The sequence below is a fragment of the Micromys minutus genome, assembly GCF_963924665.1.
Source record: "Micromys minutus genome assembly, chromosome: 1".
Classification (NCBI taxonomy): Eukaryota; Metazoa; Chordata; class Mammalia; order Rodentia; family Muridae; genus Micromys; species Micromys minutus.
In genome coordinates this window covers 110,660,395-110,684,989 of record NC_137969.1, presented here as the reverse complement: position 1 = coordinate 110,684,989, position 24,595 = coordinate 110,660,395, and the positions used below count along the sequence as shown (strand labels likewise).

The 24,595-nt window shown below is 40.4% G+C and overlaps 1 protein-coding gene across 1 annotated transcript in view; it reads left to right on the top strand.

Annotated features, from left to right (window-relative positions):
- The window catches only part of PHACTR1 (phosphatase and actin regulator 1), a gene marked incomplete at its 5' end in the record, with an annotated part of 446,140 nt that overhangs the window by 32,027 nt on the left and 389,518 nt on the right, over nt 1-24,595 (top strand). The window lies entirely within an intron of this gene.

Sequence of the window (24,595 nt, the reverse complement as noted above, 5' to 3'; positions counted from 1 at the left end):
CTGAGTGTAAGAGAACTGTAGCCAGAGCTCAGTCTGTGAAATGACTTCTGAGCATCCTTAATGCCCCTAGCACATTGTGGTGGTGCACACCTAAATCCCCAGCCCTGGGCAGGTGGAGGCAGGAGTCATCCTCAACTACACAGCAATGTCGAGGACAGTCCGGTCTATATGAAACTTTCTCCCTATATCATATCCCAAATAAAAGAGGAAATTAAAAGGAAAACTTTGAGAAATGCCGGCTGAGTAGCAGAGTAAAGGAAGAAGGAAACTTCAGAGGTTGATCGGCCAGGATCTAAAAGCACGGCATCAGGGCTGGGAGGATGAGGCAGTGGGTATAGCACTTATCTCAGAAACATTAGGACCTAAGTTCAAATCCCCAGACACACATGTAACTAGGCATAGTGGCACATATGCAAGATGGGGAGCAGCAATAGGAATCGCTGAGAAGTTCCTGGGCATCTTAGCCTGAGTATACAGTGGAAACAGACCATGCTCCAAACAAGGGGGAAGGCAAGGACTGGCACTTGAGTTTATCCTCTGACTTATATGTACAGAGAGAGAGAGAGGAGAGAGAGGTTTTCTGAAAAATATAGCATCTTACTTCTTACCATTGGGTAATTAGGAACATTCTCTCTTTGATGGACATGGAGTTTTGTGATGTTTTACAGAACTGCTGTTTCCCAAAGCTCAAGTCCCCACCTATGAGCTGCATCCCATTCTGAGTCTATAATACGCAGATTGTCTTCGCCCCTTTGAGAGCCAAGAGTGAAGAACGCTCTCCCACAGTGAAGTGTTAGATGACAGACAGAAGCTCATGTGGTCTGGTTGACTCGGAAGGCTTTCACTCTCTCCCTGTGGCAAAGTAGGATACAGGAATAAAACCTGAGAAATAAACTAATCCCCTTCAGGTGTTGCCTTTGCCAAGGCCAAAGCCCCACTCATGTGCAGGGCTCTTTCAATTCTTCCTGAGCAGTCTGTGGTCTCCAAAGAATCTCTTCTCTACAAGACAAAGTGCTTGAGTTTTACAAGTGCTTTTGCGTTTCAGAGTTCTTCTAGCCTCTCCTCCTTGTCCTGGCCTTATTTCAGCCTCCCAAGTGCAACTGGTATTCAAGGACAAACCTGTTGTTTTGACCCCGAAGCACCTATTTCCCTCAAGGGGAATTGACCTAACTGAACACAAGACAGCCAAATGACCAGATGGCACTCTTCTTTCATGACCTCCTCCTTCCTTCACCACCTCTTTTCTCCCAACTAAATACTCTAATTATTTGCTTTAGCCCCACAAAAGCGTACACAGAAGCTTCAAGGCAAAACCTTTATTTCTGAGAGGGAGAGACTTGAATGTTTCCTGTAGATGGCTCGGAAGTCTGGGGCTGTTCATTACTTCCCACTCACACCACGGGATTACAGTTTGCCCAGCTGTGGAACCAGCTGCCCGGCGTTTACTCCAGACCTCAACTGCGCTGTCTTGCAGCAGGAGCCTTGTTACAGAATCATGGCAAAGCTGGCCGTCTCCAGCAAAGCCACTTCTTCTGTAGGAAAATGACTTCTGACAGCAGTTTTGGTTAGAACTGAGTTGCCTTGTGTGTAAAACAGCAGTTCTAGGAACAAGTTCTCGTTAAAGCCATCCAACAGAAGCAGACCAGGAAGAAAAAATAATGTGTGAATGACTGGGGTCTTATTTATTTTGTTTGGGTCGTCTGTTTCCAAGGCTCCTTCCCCCAGCGTTTGCATCTCATTCATAAAACAGGCAAATATCTTCAACCAATTATCTAGGGCCAAAGCTCAGATAAATGACACAGACCACACAAAAATCTGATCTGCCATATGATCTCTACTGGATATGGCTAAATATTCCTCATCATTTCATGCATGTCCTTTAAAATTTTTGATATTGAAGACATATAACAATAGAAGAGAGTTAATAGTTTTGAAGACATTAGGTGTTCAGTATGTTCCTCGGATTGTGCAAGATTTCTCAATGACTGTGTCTTTTTTTTTTTTAAGTGCTAAAATGCCCAAGTTAGTTTTCCTTTTCCTCCTCTTATGGAAAGTGCTTTCTGTACATATGCCATAATAAATCATTAATGTGGTTTGTGAAGTTTAGCCAAAGGTGTCCCCTGGACTCCACATTCCTCTCAGCTCTCACCACAAAACCTGCTGTGCAAACAGCCCTGCCAGCAGTAGCTATAAAGGATGCTTGCTTGACCCTTCCTGTTCATCTGAGGAGTCCTTGTTCAAATTTGACTCCTATATTTGCATTTAAAAGTGAAATGGTATGTTTTCCAGGTACTCTGAGAATACTGGTTTCTGGGGGGGGGGGTGGAACGGTCTGTTTGTATTTTTCATGTTCATCAAAAATCTGAGGCAAACATGTCCTTCTGGTTTGATAGAATGAGAGTTAAATAAATGGAGTGGACATTAAATCTAAGACCAGCTGGGGCATCTATAAAAATAGTACCAGGTCAGGTCAAAGTAGTCTCAAGTAAGAGTTAAGTTCCTCCACTGGTCCCTGGGTTATAACTCAGGGAATATGATCTGTCTGAACAAATTCTGTTGTAAAGCTGCCTCGTAAAGAAACATTGAATCTGCACAGGACTTTCCTGCCTGATTACTAGAGCAACCTGGCAGAGTTTTAGTCACTGGGATCTGCATCCCAGAGCATCCCCAAGCCTCTTACTGAGCCAGTGAAGTGGAAATACTGAGACGGAATAGAATGCTGACTGACATTAGCCAGTGCTGACAGCTCTGGCACAGCCACTCCATCAGGTCCAATTTTAGTTCTCTCTTACTGCTAACTTCATTTATAATAGGTGGCGTGCCCTAACATAGCCATAAACAACCTATATACAGATAGGAATATATGGTCAATACCCCACTAGATTATTTATGCCTACATGTCCATTATTTAAAAAGATTACTTGGTGATTTCACTCAAAGCTAGCCATCACTGTTCTTGGTTAAGGTCTTTGGTGACAAATTGCTGAAGGGAAACCACGGTGGCAGTTCAACCACATTTGTTCATTAGTGATGGGGACTGGGGAAATTAAGGCATGAATGGGTGCAAGAATGCTGCTTGACAATCCTTCATTCATGGCAACCGAGCAAATGCATCCCATAGCACCAGGCCCTAGTAAGGCTGATGCACTATTCTTTCTGGTCTCTGGTTCCTACAACACTTTTCCTCCTTCAGCCTCTGCAAAGATCAAATACAGTGCAGTAGTCACAATGAACTTTGAATACATTGTAGAGTTTTTCCTAGATTCTAACTGGCCTCTTTTCTCTCATACTCACTTTTCGGTGACTTAGGGGAAACAACTATCCGAGTCACACCTCCATGAATTGTTCATCTTCTCCATGAATCTAGTTTCGGAAAATCTGTTGCTGAGGTCCAGCTCCTTTTACCACCAACAGCAGAACACTTAGGTTGAGATAATTTTCCTTATCCCATCCCTGGCGATGCCTCATTCTAGAATAAGATGCCTTGCTATGGTGACAGTCTACAAGTGTGGCTAACAGCTAATGCATACAGCAAGCTAGTGCATACCAAGACCTAACATCTGCCCTTCCTCATGGAGTTAGTCTCCCACTGGCTTGTAGGATGTCATCATACCGAAGGATAAAAGGACCTAAGTACTCTTGGTTCGTTTAGGGGCTGCTGTAATTAGGCAATGGTGAATTGGTCTGACCAACTGAAAGTGTAGGAAAGTATTGAAATACAGGAAAATTAAAAAGCTTACCCTGGATTTGTATCACAGGCCTGTACTTGAATTCTGTCATGATGGGGCAACTTAGGGGCAAGATTGTTATTGTTTTGAATTTCAGCTTTCTTACTTATGAAACATACATACCACACACACACACACACACACACACACACATGGTTAAATTGCCTACAAAGGAGCTAAGGTGAGGAAACAGCACAGTAAGTACTAAGTAAGAACCTTCCACATGAATCCAGATAGAAATAGACTCAGTTCATCTAAGTAACATAAAACCTTGATGCTGTGTCTTAGTGACAGACACTATCTAGTCTGGTGAGAGACTGTATAAAAACATGTGCACTGTTTTAGCAAAAGGAGAGATGACTTATCTTTCTTCGGGCATTTCATTAAATACTCATCTATTTAATTTATCTAATAGTGTTTTGCCTCTACCAGCAATGGAATGCAGAGCTAGATTCAACATCCAGAAAAAGAGGCACTAGATTCTGAGAGAAGGGGCTATATCTGTTTTAGTCTTCTTTAAATACATGGGGCTGGCCGGAAGCTCTTTCTGTAATAGGCACTCAGAAGTATTTGCCAAGTGAAGAAATGATGAGAACCACATTTAAGTAATAACCACTCAGTCCTTCAGATAGACTGTTGAATTTCTCTTCAACATTTGGTAGCATCTATGAGCATTTCCAACGATCCAGCCCTAACCCCTCCCCTTACAGCATCTCTTACAGAAGCAGCAGAGCAAAGAGACAAATGTATCCCTCCAAGCTACCCACCAGCCAGTCAGGCCTCTATACAATGATGCACCTTTTTCTCACTTTTCTCTTCTTGAGGAAGGGTTCACAGAGCTAATGTTTTCTTCATCATTTAGAGTTTAGTACTGAAGTATGAAAAAGGAAACACTTGTTATTCTTTTGTTTGATAGTGGCCACATTCCTTTGCAATTATATCATTGATTGGTCACAATCCAAGGCATTTCTTAGACAGGAGGATTTAACATGAAGTTCGTTTCCCCTGTCCTGCCCTGCATTCTAGGCAAGTGCCCTATGATTGAGCTACCTCTTTTTTAAGTTTGTATTTTGAGATGGGGTCTGGGTCTAGGTTGCTCAAGATGTCCTTAAATTCAGGCTGTATCCATAGAAGGCTGTGATTTCATGATCATCCTGTGTTAACCTTTTGAGCAAGCAGGATAGCAGGGCTACCCAGCCAAGCCGGCTGTAAAGTTTGCAAAGCACGTGAGTCGTTCCATCTTCTGTACTTTAGAGATAATTATAACTTTGATGTTATATATTTCAAAAAGTCACAAGAAAATATGGTATTACAAAATAACCATAGTGTGCTTTTGTTTGTTGCCTCAGCATGTTTTCTGTTTGTGTTGTTATTAACGTAATATCACCTGATATGTTTTTGAAAATCATACTTAAGGTTTATAACATAAGCCATATTGAAATCTGGATCATGCTCTGTGTTTGGAGCCACCCTTGATCTCCCATATACTTTGGAGAAATACAAACCAAGCAGAAATTTTCTTTGATTCTGCAATCAGACTCGGGCTCCCTTCCAATTGAGTGAGAAAATCATTTAACTCTTGAAAGAATTGAATTCAAAGAAAGCTTAAAGATTAACTATTCAATCAACACATCTTCAAGGTGAAAAATTATGCCTTTTGGAGCTTGGTGGTCCCTAGAGAAGAAGGCAGAAAATAACTAGAGGGTCTCATAGCGTCTACACTTTAATGCATCTCAGGGACCCACACTGTGACAGTGGTGTCTCGGATAAATTTCCATAGACCATTTATATCTCATCCTGACCCCACAATCAGTGTCAACACAGAGGTAGCTTCATCTTGGTCCTGAAGAGAGTGTGGCTGCTGTGTGGATCAGCACATGGTCTGTAAATTAGAGAACTGAATGTTAAACATCTCTTAGTACAGCACTCTTCAGTTCACAGCGGTGATGTTAACATTGCATAGACACCGAAAGAACTGTTGAACTATGCCTGCATGAAGTTCAGATGGTATCACTTGTTTCCTTGTGTTACTAGAATCGGTGAAGGATCCAGCTTTGCTTGCCTAATTTAAATTGGCAACTTGGCCTTTCAAGGCTTATTTACTTTGGTTGACCTAAATGTGTGCCAATAGGTCATTTTATTATTGCTTTTCTATTGTTTTAATTCGAAATTCAGGGTGGCTAGGGTGCTGTCTTGTAAATATATCTATTAAAACTATTCTACCTTTAAAATAGATACAATGTGTTTGCTATAGGCACTTTGGAGCTGTATTTATAAAAACCATTTTATGATCTTGCCTTGTATTCTGGGCACCTACCAAGAGAGACATGGATTGCTTCTAGCCGTCTGTTCAGTAGTAGGATTAAGGTGATCAGCATTCCAGTGTGTTATGCAACATTGCCACATTTACTGACCAATGGTGTGGTAAGGTTTTTTAACTCTGCTTGGAATGTGCTTTCAGTGAAGTGCACATTGAATCATTTGCCGTGTCTCCATACCAGACTAGCAAGTTGGATAGCTGCATCGTGAAGCAAGAAGTCTTTAGAATTCATCCAGCCTGTCTTTCCTTGGCTCAGTTGTGTTGGAATTTTTTGAAACATCATCATAGTAGGCCTCCACCAAGGATTCTCTGTGAATTATGTTTCAATTTCTGACGGTTTTATGAGTTCTTAAGCAATACAGAGATATATTGGGCCTACTCTCTTGTTTTGTGAATAGTTGCTAACTTGTAGTAAATGCAGCTGCAGATGAAACAGGGGGCTTAGTTAGGTGCTTGACTTGCTGCACATCAAAATAGCTTCCTCTGCATTCTTTGCTTCATTTCAAAGCATGATTCAGTGAAAACCATAAAGAATTAATGTGCAAACACTGAGAATGAGATGGGGGTCCTATGAGGTATACGAGACAGCAATGTTTGCTTTTCTTCCATGTTCTTACATGTGTTAACATTTTCCTGGTCAGTCCCGGGAATTCAGGTAGATAGGGAAAAGCACATGAATGTATTTGGGACAAGAAGTTGTACATTGAGAAAACTAAGGATAAGGAATTTAGTGGAAAATAGTAAGACAAGATTGACAGACATCACCAAAACCTGTTAGTATTACTTAAGCCTAACTTAGCTGAAAGTGAAAATTTTTTAGCAGCATTAACCCTAAATATTATCGCACAGTTAGTCTGGTATCGTTCTTTGACATAGAAAATGAGATCTTGTGATACAAAGCAGTTGAATGAGGGTTTGATTTGCACACACAAGGCTTTCAGTGTGAGCTCCAACACCAGGGAGAAAGCAAAAACAGGCGTGGCAGCCGTGTGACAGTTGAGAGCTAGAATTGCTTGCTTTGGGGCAGTTCTGTTGTGACTGTGTATAGTGTTGTCTGTTTCTTTGGAGACATATGTTGAAATATATAAGTTAGAATAGCAGCAAGTCTTTAGGGAACAAATGCTGGGAAGAATGATTACCACCATCAAAGTCCCATAGGGAAGCAGACCTTGGGAAGAGTCCGTTGTGATGAAGATTAGATTTTATTTAATTAAACTCATGTGTTAGGGTGGGTAGTGGTTTCCTCTCTCTTTCTCTCTCTCTCTCCCCACCCCCTCTCTCTCTCAGAAAGAGTCCCAATTTTGGTTAGGGTGTGAGTTTCATGTAGAGCACAATGTCACAAGGTACAGATTCTGGCCCACCTACAGTCTACACTAACAGGGGACCTACAGTTAGCTGACAAAACCCTCCGTGTCTTACTTTGTTTTTATGGGTAGACTTGAGGTTGTAATCAAGCCTGTGTTTGTCATCAGGATGGAAGAAAGTAGTCTGCTTAACAATCTGGGGGTGGTTTGAGATACACTCTGGAAATGGTTTCAGGTATGATTAGGAGGGACAGAAGCTCAGTACTCCCAGGATATTACTAAGCTGCAGAGAAGGTGCACCTGCTGAGTGTGTCGAGCTGCAGGCTGACTCTGGTGAGCAGAGCCAACTGGCTTAGCAGCAAGATCCCTCCATGAGTTAATGTTTTCGCCTTGGCCCTCCCTTCTGTGCAGATCTGCTTAGAAGCTCAGAGAAAAACCTCTTTAGCCCCCTAGGTCGAGCCTTGGCTGAAAAAGTTTTTGTCCCTCGCAGCAGCTCAGGCTTGGGCTAGGTAGACCCAGGTCTCTCCCAAGACAGCTCCGCTGATAGGGGAAAGTATTTAACTCAGTAGGCAGGTCAAAGATGTGACAGAGTCATGGTGTTTAGTCATTTATGGCTCTAATTGCTTGGGATGGTTATGCAATCTTAAATGTCACTAAATGTGGGAGGCGGGGTATGAGTCAGGGGAAAACTCCAGGTCTTCTTGCCCTTTTGCTTGGAAAGCTTACTTGCTGTGCCCTTCTTTTGTAGTGACTCTGAAATTGTTTTACCAAATTACCTGAAGAAGGTAACACTGAGACCAAAGCTCCAGACATTGAAGAGTATATTTTTACAATGTATGTCATTTAGCATCTCTTAGATCTGGATAAGTATGTTCCTTCATTCTTATGAGCATGACTCATGTACAGCAGCAGAGGGGGACATAGCTGGGGCTCACACAAAGCCTTATCAGACACAGAAAATGAAGACATCAGACTGACTAGGAGTGTCAGGACACTTTAGAAAGGATAGCAGCACTTGGATTGCTTCTCGAAGAATAAAGCCATCTTTGGAGGGACATGGCAGAAGGTTTCATGACTCAACAGGCATCTTTAATCAGAGAAAATGGCACGAAATGCATTTTGTGTTTACATTATCCTAATTCATAATCATCCTGGGGCTAATCAACTCATAACTTCTAGCAAAATGCAATACATTGAGCATGAATTTTTGACCAGAAGACCTTGCCTTTCTACGATCTCAGTAAATCTGACCCATTCTACAGGGTTCCTTGACCATGTGTTCATTCCATGCTGAACCCTTCAGTGGGATGTCACCCCAAATCTAGCACCTAGCAGTAAGCTCATTCTTCGGCTCAGTGAATATCTAATTCATACCTAGTGCCTTACAGGAGAACCCTCCATCTACCCAATTGGCCAAGACAGAGACTTAGAGATAATGAAGTCCTCCCACTTACCCTCTAGAGGCAAGTGAGTATGAGGTCTTGACATTTACTTACCTTCTAAAATACCTTAACACACTCTCCAAGCCTGGCATTTCTGTCACCCTTTCTGCATTTGCATCTTGTCAAATGTCAGCAAACTATCTTCCCAAAGAAGCAACGATCTGCCTTCCTGTTATCAGGGGCCTTGGGCACTATCCTGTATGGGACCCTTAACTGTCATTTTCTTCACAGACTTTTGGGACTCACAGAATGTGCATCATCATTACCAGGTCTCTTAGTTTTTTGCATCATGTGCATGGAGACTGCCTTCACATAAATACTTTCCCCTTCCTTTACTGGGAGACATTCTTTCCTCCTGAAGTCCTGCCTTCATCGAGAAGACACTATCAAATCTATGCTTCTGCTGAGTGATGATTCTGTGTTATTTGCCATCCTGTGGCTTTGGTGGCTGGTGCTCTGCTCTGATGATCCATCACTTTCCCCTCTCTTAGCTGCTCTCCTTTGCCTCTGTGAACTTAAACTTAGCCCTAACCTTGTTCCTTGGGGCTTGATACTTGGCAGGTCTTCTAGGAATAGTTTTGAAGACTTTCACGTAAAGCCTTATGAATTAGGATAATGTAAACACAAAATGCATCAAGTGGCAAAAGCTTAGCTACAGAGGGAAAAGGACTGAGAAGATTGTGACAACAAAGGGTTTGCCACTCAAAAATATTGTCTTAGAACCAACAGTCCAGAGTGTAGCTGTGCTGGGGAAGAGATGAGAAAGGTATGCCTGCCTTCGCTGAGGCTTCCATTTCGCACAGATATGAGCTGCCTGAATTGCCGCTGAGAGACCATGCTCCCTACATTACTGAGTGCATTCCATATCCTAACATGGGGCATGCAAGGGCCATGTGTTGGCTTTGGCACAGAATTATTCAAAAAACTTTTAATGATACGTGCTCTAATTCCAAACAGTGTCCTGCATTTACAAATGTGTTCACTAGACATATTTCATAAGGAGAAGGCAGAGTGTGTAACATCAGCGAGTGATAGTGAATTTCTTAAAACCTTAGGCATCGGTGGACAGGCGCCATCTTATCTTCAGCTTGGCATCTACCTGGTCTTATTTTCGGGTGTTATGAGATCGTCTATGCTTCTGCTCTGTACAATGACCTTTGTCCTACATTCCTCTGTTAAGTAGCGTTTCTCCACTGCAGTGCTTGGACCTGTGTTGTCTTTCTGCTGTGCTTTCAACGTTTCTCCGGGGCAGATGGTATTTGAGGGAGAGTCTTTTTTTTTTTTTTTTTTATAAACGACTTTATTTTGCAAAACAAAGATAAATGTAAAGATTTTAAACATTTTTTGCTTAAAATTATACATTTTTGTCAGTACTGTTTTTTCAGACATTAAAATAAATTTTACATAAAACCATGTGAATATGTTTTTTAGTCAGTACTTGATTTTTTTCAAGGGCTTGACAGTATGCATTGAAAACGTACTAGTTGCAATAAGCGTAAAGTACATGCAAAACAAAATGCAACATGGAAATAGTCAAAGTCTTCTTGTTTTGTGAATATATGTATATTTTTTGTTTTCTTTATTTCTTGGACTTCATACAGTCTGTGAGTTGTTTCTGGGGGAGTGCAAGCCTCTGGGGTTAGCATCCCACTATCAGTGACTGCATATTATGTCTGTTCTTTTGTGACTGGGTTATCTCACTCAGGATGATCTTCTCTAGATGCAGCCATTTTCTTAAGAATTTGGTTAAGTCATTGTTTCTGGTGGCTGAGTAGTATTCCATTGTGTATATGTACCACAATTTTTGTATCCATTCGTCTTCTGAAGGACATCTGGGTTCCTTCCAGCTTCTGGCTATTATAAATTGAGGGAGAGTCTTATCTTTCTCAACATCTAATATAGACTAATTGGGTTTCAGTGTGATATCAATTCATCCCAGGGAAACATCTACTAATTAAAAACTATCACCCTCGCTGTCTTCTTAAGTTGAAAATTCTATTTTTTTTTTTATACTTGGTGAAGAATTGCAAGCTAGACACTATTGTGGAGATACCAGGGCTGGTTGATATCCATGGGAAGTTGGCCCTCTTCTGAAGAGAAAGAAAGGAGTGGATGAGGTGGGAACTGGGTGGAGAGGAGTGAGAGGAAGCTGAAATCAGGATGTAAAAACAAACACACAAACAAATAATATATAAAAAAAAAACCCACTCTTATATACCATTGTAAATTTTCTGACCTTGAGGATGTGTTGTTTAAACACAGAAAAGTATTCAAGATGATTACAGATCATAGCAAATCATTTCATGAGTGAATATACCACACTGTGCTAAACTGTTAAGCAAATGATTTCATAGTTCAGGATACATTAAGCATCCAGAGATTAACTGAATAACAAGAAAACAATCAGGCTAGACTTCTTTTATTCCCAACCACCTTGTTTTTGTTAACTTGTATTTTGTTCCTGGAAGTTTATGCAATGTGTTTTGATAATATTTGTCTCTCCCCTAGTACCTTCCAGATTCATACCTCCTTCTCTACCTGTTCAACTTTGACTTTTTTTCTCTCTCTCAACCCATCAAGTCCCATTTGTGTTTCTCATCTATTCTTGAATGTGTGGTCTTTTGTTAAAGCAAAGTTTACTTACACAGAAGCTACGCTCTTAAAGAAAATTGATTTTGTATCTCTTGGAAGCTAACAGGTACCCTTAGTTCCTCAGCTAGGGGTAGGACTTCATGTCTAACTGCTGGGGTTTGGTGTAGCATGGGTTTCCACAGGTCCTGTGAATGCTGTCATAACCGCTGTGCGTTCATACGCAGAGCTTGCCGCTGCGCCTAGAAGACAGTGTTCCCTTGTTGTTCTACACCGCCCATTCTTTCCTCCCCCTCTTACAGAATGGTTCCTGGGCCTTGGAGAAAGGGTAGATAAATGCCCTGCCAGAAAAAAAGGTATTATAACCACATACAAACCAGTTGTCTCTAAGAACTTGTGCCAAGGTTCTCGTGTCAAATGTACGTGATTCGGATTGACATTAAAGGTGAAGACAAAGTCATAGTGTGCCAAAGAAAGCTGCTCAGCAGTGCACTACAACGTTAATACACTTTAAAGCACATGGTGATGCTGTTGGGTTGGAACTGAGACAGGCACACTTTGGTGTATTCAAAAGGTTTTGCATGGTTCATACTCAGGTTTGTTTCTACATATTCACACACATATATATATATATATATATATATATATATATATATATATATGTATATGTATATGTATATGTATATGTATATGTGTGTGTGTTCTATAACACACACTCATATATATGAGCACACACATATACATATATAATCCTATTTAGGGGTGAACATTCTGCAATCTCCCATTCTTTGTACTTTGGCTGGTTGTGGGTCTCTATGCTAATAACTATCTACTGCAATTAAAAATTTCTCTGATAATACATATATATATATATATATAATATATATATATATATATATATATATATATATCAATTAACGTGTGTGTGTGTGTGTGTGTAAATACTTCCACAGTAGTAGACTTGACTTTCATATGACCTTCTGAAAGATCTTTAGTGGTAGTATTAATCCCTCCCTCTATTCCATCATCCACCCTGCTCTTCCACCCTCCCCTAGTTTAATCTTTCTTGCTCTGTTATTTTACCTTATCCATTTGTACCACTCTGTTCTCTATCTCTTCTTTTGACAGCAACCCATATGGCCTGTAACTAACTTCTTGACTTCTGGCTATTGCAAATCCAACATACACACATTTGAAGATTCAGAGAAAGCACCCACAGATGAGAGAAAGGACACAAAAATTGCCTTTAACCAATGGCTGGTCATCTTTAATGTCCGAGGCTGCCAGTGGCTCTGAAAGCTCATCTTAATGATTGATTTTGGAACCTAAATTCTCTTGAAATAAGCACCAGCAAAAATAGAGTCTGAATACCTTGCTAAAGGTATAAACAATAAGACATAAAATCCACCCAGTCAGAGTGTCCAATTCTGTGGGTTTTGTTATATTTACAGCATGTGAATCAATCACAGATTTAAGTTTTTATATATGCATTTATTAATTTGTTAAAAATTTCATATTATTTTATAAATTTTTTGTCTTAAGAACTTGTGTTGTCTCTTTTTCCAAAAGAGATAATGAGCCACAGACCCCCAATTTTTGCTATTCATATATTGGTGTTGGACATCCATAGGAGCATGGCCAACCCACTAGAAGCCACACCCTTAACAAAATCGAAGTCATCAGTTATCCATAGCACCTCTGCTGAGCTCACAAGCCCCATCTCACTCCATTTGAGGATGCTGACTGCTTGACCCCTTGGAGGTCTTGTACTGGCAACCACCACTTCAGTGAGCCCAGGAGTACAGAGGGACTGTTATGTCTTTCCATTTGTGTTTTAAACTTTTAACAAAACCAGCCAAATACTCAGGTTTTCATGTAAAATCTCAACAATGATTTAGGGTACAGATGACATTTTTAAAGTAGTCAGAATAACTGGGACAACTCTGGTTGACTTACTGAAGGTACAGCAGGAATCTATCTCTTCACTGTGAGTCTAGACATATGGTCTATGGCTGGTGGGTACCATCTCCATCTTTCTGAACTTCAAATGGATGCATCTTTACCAATATCTGTTTAAGAATGGGGGTGTGGGTTCCTTCTCCAGAACCACAAAAATAAACAAGTAAACTTGACTCTTCATATAAAGAGTCTAGTTATTGTTATTCAAAATAAAATCCATTTCATACCTTGTCTTAATAGGCAAGCGACAATTGAACTTCATGTTTGGTTGGTGCTGCAGTGATGCCCATGTTCTGCACAGGTCTTGATGTGCAGTTGCGATAATTTGTACCAGGTCACTTCACCTGATTCACTCGTGTATTTTCCTGCCACCTTCCTAGAGGAATAGAAGATGCTATTTTTTACTTACTTGGTTCCTTTGTTTTAAGTGGGCTATTTTTAAAATGCTGCATTTTGAACTAGCCCAAAGAACCACAGTGATAGAACCAGAAGGCTGTCAGCTAAAGTCCCATGTTGGTTCTAATATAAACCCTTCCATTTCACAGATCTCATAATATCTGAGCTGAGAATATTTGCCTCAGGCATCAACTTGGCATTTAAAAAAATCCTTTAAAAACACATGGACATTTCACTTTGCCAGGATATCTGTTTCTCATATAATGCTTAAAAATATCAAACTTCAACAAAAATATCCCATCCTGAGTTAGAAATAGAAGTTCCTGCTTGTTTCGTGAGTCCATTTCTTTTTCCTCCCAACCCATTCCTAGGTAATGCATACTTCTTTTATTCTTTGTACTGAACACTTAGTTGGTACAGTAATTAAATGCCCTGCCTAGAAAATGCATTATAGTTACACACAAAGCAGCTGTCTCTAAGAACTTATACAGAGGCTCTTGTGCTGAATATAAAAATGGTATGGATTAAATTGGATCACAAAGCTATAGTGTACCAAAGAAAGCTGGCCAGCAGGACACTGGAAAGGTTAATGCGTTTTAAAATCTGTGGTGATGCTCTTGGTTTAAATAAAGACGGGCACACTTTGATGTATTAGAAAAGTTTTTTATGGTGCATGTTCTTGGGCTTATTTCTCAATATATAGCCATTTGTGCATAATATTTATTAATACTTGATGATCACATGTGTTAAACATTTGGAATGGCCTAAATATGCTCCCATAGTTAACAACGTACTCTCAAAATTTATATTTGCAACACCGTGTTACACTCCATGAGACCTAGACACATGTATTGCACTCCCCTGGGCTTCATAGGAAACAGAGTCCAACCAACATGAGTATATTGAAGCCAACCATTTTTGAGCCTTTATGTATCTGTTTATAGACAGCATCATACTCAGAGACATAGACCCTCACTGTCAGTTTGGTTTTTTGAGCTTTTTATTTTGTGAAAACGTTATATACAAGAACTGTATATCATTGCTATCCCCATTCCCCTTCCAAAGCCTCCCATTTCTCCTGCTGTCTTTCGAAGTTATGACTTCTTAGTTTTATTTATGTACATATATGTACACACAAACACACATATACACATAGTCTACTAAGTCCATTTAGTGTTGCTCATGTGCACATGTGTTTAAGGGTGACTACTTAGGTGACAGTCTATTGGGGCTGGTACTATGTAGTTCACCAAGAAAAGAAAGGAATCAACAGTCCTATCACTATGAGCTAGAACAATGGTCAAGGCAGAAGGATCCCCAGTGGTACAGTAATGGCCCATATATCTTGGGGATCACCAACAGCTGTCTAATTGAACATCCCTGCACTTTTTACTACAGGCTATGAGCAAGAAGCCTTTGTGTCAGATCCAGCCTAAATACCAAAAGCCAAAGCCATTTTTAAAATGAAAATCAAGTGCCTCATAGCATAATATTCTGTTCAACAGTAGACTATGTGTTTGACGGTATTTCCATGAGAGTGTAATGAAGCTAACTTTTTGGGTGGCATGGAAACCATAACATCATACTGTAATATTCAGCTCATATGACAAACAATACTGGAGTAAATACAGCTGCTGTCTGTCCAAGCACAATACATACATCAATGGAGACTGCACATTTGATGATGGTGATGATACTGCTGCTGCTGATGGTGGTGGTGGTGGTGGTGGTGGGGTGATGGTGGTGGTGATGGGGTGATAGTGGTGGTGGTAGTGGTTGGTAGTGGTAGTGGTGATGGTGGTGGCAGTGGTGGTGGTGGTGATGGTGGTGGTGGTGGTGGTGGTAGTGGTGGTTATGGTGGTTATGGTGGTGGTGGTGATGGTGGTGGTGGTGATGGGGTGATGGTGGTGGTGGTGGTGATGGTGGTGGTGGTGGTGGTGGTGGTGGTGATGGTGGTGGTGGTGGTGGTGGTGGTGGTGGTGGTGGTGGTGGTGGTGATGGTGATGGTGGTGGTGGTGGTGGTGATGGTGATGGTGGTGGTGATATTAATGTCAGTGGTTTATGTGTGTATTGTACATATGATTTTGTCATTATTTAAGAGTGTGCTTCTTACATCCAAAAATTTTTTTTCTGTCAGACATTTTGCTATGTTATGCAGGCATAAGCCTCCTAAATCTCAACTTTCTCTTACCATTGTGGCTTTTTTTCTTGTGCTTGGTTTAATCTCAGAGTTTATTTCTTGTGATCTACAACTCTTGGTCTGTACCATGAATCATGGATGTGTGGTAGGCTAGACCTTCAGGTTTCTGTAAGCACATTCATAACTGGATCACTTACCAGCACATTTCTTTAGTTGTGTTTGCTGGTTGTTAGTAGGAGATGATGCCCCGTGACAGTTTCTAGGTCAGGTTTAGAGCATGTGCACAGAGAACTTTCCAGTAATCTTAGAGAGTGTTAGGTAGGCAAACTGCTGGCCTCATTGGCCCAACAAAAGGATGAGCAGGGACAGTTTCCAGTGCCGTCACTGTCTTTTCTTTCCAAGACAAAACAAATCATCCATCTTCTTGACATATTAATCAGTTTCCCAGGAGAACACACTGCCTCTCGTTTCATTCAACATTACAAATGACTAGGTCCCTAACATATGGGACCCGATCTTAAATAGGTCCTCAAACCACCTCTAATGAAATAATATCTCCTGTGAAAAAAAATTAAAATAAACATTTAACTAATTTTTTAGCGACACTTGTTTGGAGAAAGTTGAATATAACCATCTGCCATCACCTAGTTAGGTAGTCACAGTAAATACTTTGTGAGGGCATAACACTATTTCCATTCATGGGAACTGCTCATTGGGAGGTATAGTATCACACAATGGCCCTATGCTCCAGAACTGAGATTCTGTTATGTAGTCAGGCTAACCCTGGGACATCTCATTTATTTGTGATTAGTAAGTGGCAAATTAAATAAAATTTAATATTGTGTTTTTAAAATTCATTATGGTGGAGAAAATATGCAAATTGATGCAAGACACGAAGGGGAGTGAGTGCAGTCTGTGCATTCGGGCATATGGGAGCAGACAGCTTCCCTCTGGCTCTCGTTCCAGTAAGTGTTTTAGAAGCCTGGTATTTGAAAATTTCAGAATCCAAGATAATCCCCTGCCAATAGTTTTGACTAGAACACAGTGTACTAGTAGTTCTGCCTACCTCCAGATTAGAGTGAAGACATTATCAGTCCTTTACAGAGATGTCGTGGGCAGGAAACTACTTAATTATATATGTAAAAAAATTTTAAGTAACCAATTAAGAAACACAGGTCTGCCCCAAGTCCTCTGTGTATATAACTGTCAGTTTAGTGTTTTTATGGGATTCCTGGGTGTATGAACAAGTGGGTCTCTGTTTCTTATATCTTCTCTTGGGCTCTTTTCCTTCTGTTTGTTTTATATAGTTCCAAGGTGTTTTATCTTATTTTATTTTATTATTTAAAAGAAGAATTAAAATTGCTCAGTAGAGAAAGTGGTGAATACACGAACAGAGAGACCTGAATTCAGATCACCAACTCGCACATAAAAGTCAACACAGCAGTACACTTGGATAGCCCCGGTGCTGTAGAGGAAGACAGGCAGGTCCCAGGGGCTTCCTCGAAATCCAGTCTCAGCAAAATGTCAAGAACAACAAGCTAGGTCAGTAAGCAGACCCTGAATAAAAACACACATGCAAATGCACACACAAATGCACATGTACACAGTCATACACTTACATATATGTGCACACACACAAAGACACATACTGGATGTGCATACACTATGGAAATGACCAAAGTATCGAACTATTATTTGCTAGGTGCTTGTTGCTTCGAGGAGCAAGACCATAGTGCTTGATGCAGTCATGTTGTCTCGTATCCTTGTCCTACGTTTCAAGTGTCGCCTTAGTTTGAACAGGAGTGACATTTGAAAGAAAGTTAAGTCTTCTGAAGATGTTTTTTTTCTGTAAAATCTAAATATAATTCGTTAGTCAAATGAGGCCATTTCACTTGTTGGTTGTAAACAATATTTTTAAAAATTACACATATTCACATCAACCTAACAGGACTTCTTTTGTAGCTAACGCTGTTTATATTTTCCATCTTCTTGTTTAGGTAGAGATTTAACATGATCCTCAGTAGTATTTATTAATTTCTTGGGAAGAATAGGAGAACAGTCTCTCTACCATTTGGGTAAAGGATAAATCTGGAAAGTGGGGAATAGAGTAAGCCAGGTGCGGAATGACCCACAGGCGGCTGCCCTGACTATGTCTGCAGCCCCAATATGCAAAGGTCCTTTTAGCTGGTGGCCATTTAGGCAAGGGTGGAATTGGGTCTCAGGGCACTCCGAAATGCCTTGGGCCACTTATGCTGTTCCATTTCAACATTTGAAGTTCCATATATTCCTAGTTAAATCCCACCCAATTATTAATCTGCCGCTTAAAGTAGACCCATGACTTCCCCGCTTGTTTCTACTCTTACCTAGCGTCATGCTTGTCTTCCCTGATGTAAGAAACCACAAATCCTAGTTAGGTTACCAAATGGGTATTTGCTCTCCTTTTCCTGCTCAGTCATGGCTTGAGGAAATACGATGTTTGGTGGCAGAGAAGTATTAAGGATGCTTAGACTGCTTTTAAAACTCAAGGAGAAAGCTGATTTATCCCTTTATATGACACAGCCTATCACAAAACAGTACCATCTTTAATGCACAGAAAAGAAGAAGGCTTCTTCTGCACTTTCCCAGAGGGTCAAGCTAATATTGGCCTCCTGGGTTCCAAAGCAGCAGCTCCCATTGCTTAGTAAGCAGAAACTATCATTTTCAAGGTTAGAAATTTCCAAAGTGAGCCATAAAAATGTCCATGGCATACACACAGCCCTTGTTGTTACAATCCAGAGACACGATGAAGAATTTGACGACAAAGTTTTTGGGCTTTATTTGGTGTAGCATTTTTGATGCACCACAAGAATGCTAGTACAGTTATTTATTAAGATTACAGTTTTGGATGTAGACCTTGATCACCCTAAGAATAGTTTGCATGGCGTGGACAGATGGGGTTGGAAAAGGAACAGTCCTCAGCATCAAGTCATTTGTTGATCCATTTCAAAGTGAAAAATGGGGCTTGAGATGCTATACTTTGATGCTATAACTTGCTTAGCACATGAGGCCATGGCTACAAAAATATGAAGACAGTATATATACTAACAGACTCCTGGAATTTATGCTTTTGGTAATAAGCATATCTATGCTAACAAGCATATTAAATGGGTCCATATGCAAAGCAGGTTATAATTTTCAGAGCATTTGGACAGCCAGAAAATCAAAACAAATTGGAAATCAAATACAAGCTGCAAAGTCAATTAAAATCAAGTTAACAAAACTAATTTAATGTGGCAAAACGTGTTGGTTAGAAGAAATTACCGCTGAAAATGCAAATAAGATTTCCTCTGCTGTCTCTATGGTGTTTCTGGTCTAACCATGCCAAGGATTTCAAATTGTAGGTGAGAGTTTTCCAGAATCACAAAGAACAGTATTCATTCATTCTTCAGCTTTCTTTAGTGCAAATATATCATTTACTTTTAAAGTCTGTCTTTTAATACTTGTTGCTATCACAAATGAGAATTATGTCTTTCAAAAGATTTATTTTTTATGAGTATGAGTGTTTTGCCTGTATGTATAACATATACATGCAGGGACAGCCAGTGCTCCTAACCACTGAGCAATCTCTTCAGCCTCTAAGAATCATGTTAATTTTTATGTTATATTAACATTTTGTGTATATATGTTTATATGTGTTATTTATATTATGTTAGTATATTATATTAATATACTGTTATATTATTATATAATTCAGCTACACACTGGCAGCAGCAGTCTCCCCACCCCTATGGTTATCCCCAATCAACGGTCTGCCCAGCTTTCTGCGGTTTGCTGCTGCCAAACCACCCGAATTTCCCAAGCCATGTGCCTCATTGGCTCTAATCCCCTAGTCCCATAAAATAAAGACTCTAGAGGCTTGGAATTTATCAGCCAGATTTGTGACAGTAAATCCTCAACCCCCAAAATGCCCACACAAAGAACTAAAAACTCCCCTAACAGAAACACAAGCTACACACATAGATGGGGCAAATGCACCCTACATCCCTCTGTTGCGTTTCTACAATATCCATAGCCACCTGTGACTCTTTCGTCACCCGGTTCTGGTTCATCTTCTTCCTCCATGTTCTCTCCATTCCTGCCTCCTCTCCCTTACTTCTCTCTGCCCCCTCTCTAAAACATTCAGCTCTGCCTTCTTTTCTACACTGCCCAAACACAGGCTCTAACGTTATCTGACTGATAAGATTTCACCTGACCTCACCTACATACAGGCACCCCCTTTTGAGGGGGCAGAAAAAACAGAGAGCAATCCACAACATAATATGATATATATTTATATGTAGTGTAATAATAAATATTATATTTTATATATCTTACATATTATAATTATAACCTGTAAGTACATAGAATAAAATTAGTTCCCACACAGAATGTGTGAAATGTTACAAATGTGTGTAAGACCTCCCAGCCTCCATTTCTGGCAACCACGTATATTATCTATGCAAATAATGAGATTTATGCTGATTTTAGACCTTGAAGGGTTGACTGTGTATCATAGGACACAATTTTGAAAGACCCTGTCATGCTGCCAACCCATTTAAATGCACAGTTTGTCATCAACACCATATTGTGCCTTTGTGAGAATAAGAAGTGGCTCCCCGTCCTCTCTCTGCCCCTCCCCTGAAGCAGGCACACCCTCAGCCTAGGCTCACAGCTTCACCACACCCTCAAAGGGAACTTCAGCCCCATCCGCCCCCAGCCCAGAGCTCCAGTGTTATAAGGACAGTCACAACTGACATAAGACCTGAGAAAGGTTAAGGAAACCAATATCCCATCCTTCATTACATTGAAAAAGAAAATAGTGATTCTCAAATGAGTTCATCAGTTGAGTTAAGCCTTTTTTGTAATGTCATATTTACTTCATTTAATTAAAACAAGTGCGTGGTGGGAACACGGGGTGCCTCACGGTTTCCCTTGGGAAATTATTGCCAATGAACTTATCTTACACAGAAGACACCTTCTGCCCTACCCGTTCATCCCATCATCTTTCTATCCCTAATTTATTTTATTTGGTATAACTGACTAAACATCCAAATCAATAAAAAGCTCCCTGATTCTTTATCCGTTTATATTCATTGCAGAGATTATCTTCTTATGTGGTAGGGTCTAGAAAGTGCTCTTCCACTGTCTGCTATGGCCATGTCTCTTAGCAGCAGGAATGTATGTGTATATATGCATATATAAATACACACACTCATTATAGCTCGGTTTAAATAAAGTTCTCTCCATAGAGGGAGAGCATATCAAACAGGAACGCATGATGGTGGATTATGTAAGGCTATTACTGTGAATAGCACTCACTGAGATCCAGTGCTTTATGCTGGTGTTTCTCAATATGCAAGTCCCTCAGAAAGTTCACTTTCTATCTCTAATTTATTTTATCTCTGCAATGAATATAAACGGATAAGAAATCAGGGAGCTTTTTATTGATTTGGATGTTTAGTCAGTTATACCAAATCACCCACATCCTCCCCTGGCCTAGGTGAGAGGAGAGAGATTTATCAAGAACCTATGACAAGGAATTCTGGGTAATTTGGGTTGGAGCTACGATGCGTGAAAGAAATTAGGGTCTTGGGAAACTATTTTAGTGGGATTCCTACTGTATAACTGCTTTAAATATTTGACAGTTACGTGATTTCATAAAAACTCAATCAGAAAGGAGAAAAGTGACAGTGCATATGAGAGAGACAGAAAGCACATTCTGTTTTGTATGTGCACATGACCATATACGCTGATGTGTTCTGCAGAACCTACTTCATACCTGAGCACTAGAGAGGCTGGCATATAGGTAGCTGCCGCTCTGTGATTGCAATCTCAAGCAGCAAATCCTCTCTCTTTTCAGCTTCATGCCCAGCAAAATTGTGCAAAGGTGATTTTACTTACAGGATTATGACCATTTATCATTCAGCAAATCTTTTGCCAGCATCCTCAAAAGCAATCAACCTTAGAAGCTGCCTTCATCCTGAATCCCAAGCTTGTCTGCCTCTTTCTTTCTCTCTCCCTCTCCCCCTCCCTCCTTCTCCCCTCCCCCTCCCTCCCTCCCTCCCCACTCCCTCCCTCTCCCCCTCTCTGGGCTTGCTCACAAGGAGATTGTCTCTGTACCAGCAAATGAACAGCAGTATGTTTGAGGCAAGCTGCCTAGGATTTGAGGTCATCCATTGTATCCACCCGAGGAGGTCATCTAGAACAAGCACCTGAAGATACTTTTACAAATGGTCTCAAGATTCAGCAAATTCATGCAGAGCTCAAATAGATCTCTGTAACTCTTAGGGGTGAGAACTGGTCCATGTTCTATCCATATCTCCCTCTGTGGCATAGCTTCTCTTGTCAGTATGTATGTATGTGTACGTATGTATGTATATGCATGTATGTGTATATATATTTATTTTGTATATGTGTGCATATTTCACATGCACACATGTGTTTAGAAGACAGAGGTCAACATCAAGGTTTCTTCTCCATCACCTCCTCCTTCTCGTTATCAATATTTTTTGAGGCAGTCTCTCACCGAACCCAGAGCTTACAAATTGGTTAGACTGGCTGGCCAGATACCCCTGAGGATACTGCTATCTCAGTACATTGTTCTCAATGTCAGGATACATGTGCATGTGGCCACAGGATAATAATGCTATTAACATGGGTGCTGAGAAGCTGAGCTTAGTTCTTCCTCTGTATACAGCAGGGAATTTAAGAACGTTGCTACATTCCAGTCCTGGCCCAGCTTCTTAAATTATAGGTCATAATCCCATAATTAAAAGTTTCTAAATGGACACAACCAAAACAATTCAAAGTTGAGCACTTAATTAACCCCGATGTTTTTGTTGCACTGACCCATGTTGAAATATTTGTGACAACTTTGGTTCCGAGCACCTCATGTGTGTGCTTTGACAGGCCAGGAAGCGCCTGAAACAAACATCTTGGTTTAATTATAGAAAAATAAAGGCTTTCCACATTTCCCTACCTGCAGTCCTCAGCACAGAAGATTCAAATTAGTGTAGCTTTTGGGATGTAGTGCATTAGCATGGTTTATGTTTTAAAATTCCATTTGAGTTTCTGCCTTCGTTATCATAAAAAAAACATTAAATGAATTTTGGCTTCCAATTAGGATGGAATTTTCAACAATGTATGAAACATCCATAAATAAACTCATGCTGTTTTGTACTTGACTTTTACATGATGTGGTTCTCTCAATGGTGATTATAATAATTATAAGTGGTATAGAGATGATTATAGAAACGAGAGACAATCAATGCTGAAAAACCTGAAAGTGATCAAGGCCCTCAGTAGCAAATATTAGCCACAATGTATTTCTTTACATAAAATATACAGACACACCCACCTCATTAGCATGCAAATTTCCTTTGGTCACTGACAAATAGTAGAATTATAGTTATATCAAAGTATTGCTTTTAAAATGTCTTTATAATTTATTATCAATGAATATTTTATTCCTGTGTGATTTTATAGACCTATACACCCAAGGTCACATAAAAATTTCTTAGGTGAAGAGGTGTCACGCATGGAAAGAGTTGAGCAGCCCTTCCCTGTGTGATACATGGCTTTGAAGGAGAGCTGAAGTGAGAAACATTGGAGACTGAGATGGCTGCTCTGTCCCCTCCCCCTCCACTGTCTGAAAAACTTATGATCAACCTACACCATGTGTCACTTAGTTACTTACACCTTTCCCAGGCCAACGCTGAAGAACCAAGTTTAAATGCAGAGCCTTCCCATCTCTGTCAGTCTCTCCTCAGGGACTGGTGAACTTGAAGAATAGAAATGAACAGATGCAAGAACTTGGGTTCTGTAGTGTTTGTTCACAGGTCTGGTGTTACACAGCAGAGTCCTTTCCATTTGGATCTGATGTGACTGAGGCCTCAACAGGAGTCCCCTCTCCCATGGTAACTTGAGGGTAGATGTCCAGACTACTTAGGCAAATGCTGTTACTATGATCTGAGATTATTTCTGACTCCGGCAGAGTTCTCTCATTTTGTTATGAAATGGAAATAGTTGAAGTGTACCCAGGATTTTGTATGCTGGAATCTTGGTCTCCTCTGTGGCAGCACTAGGAGGCAGAAGTTGTAAGAGACTATAGAGCTTTTAGAGTGGAATTTGGTCAAGGTGGTTCTACCATGAGGATGAGATTAGTGCTGATCTCCTGGAGTGTATTTTAAAATGAGATCGCCCCATGTTCTTGACTCCTTCTGCTTGTGGTTATATCCCTGTTCTTTCCTCTGCCATACTGTGTGACTGCCTGATGTTAGACATTCAGCTTTTAAAACTGTGCGTTAAATAAACCATTTTACCTTACAACATGCTCAGCTTGGAACATTTGATATAGAAACAGAAATGGACTAATGTGTACCCACCATGTATACCTGGGGTGACTAGCTGCTTTCAAATCTGCGTTCACTCCACTAAGGCTGTGTTCACTCTTTACTGTCCACAGAGGATCAAAGACATATTTGGCAAGGTTTCCCCGTTTAAAATAAAAGGTGAGGTCAGGGAAATGGTTCCGTGGGCAAAAGTGCTTACTCTGCAAGCATGAGGATATAAGTTCCTCATTTTCATCCACGTAAAAAGCCAGGCATGGCCATGTGTGCATCTATGACCAGAGAGTGTGGAGGATGGAGACAGTAACATCACTGGTGCTTACTGGCCTCTAGATTCAATGAGATACCCTA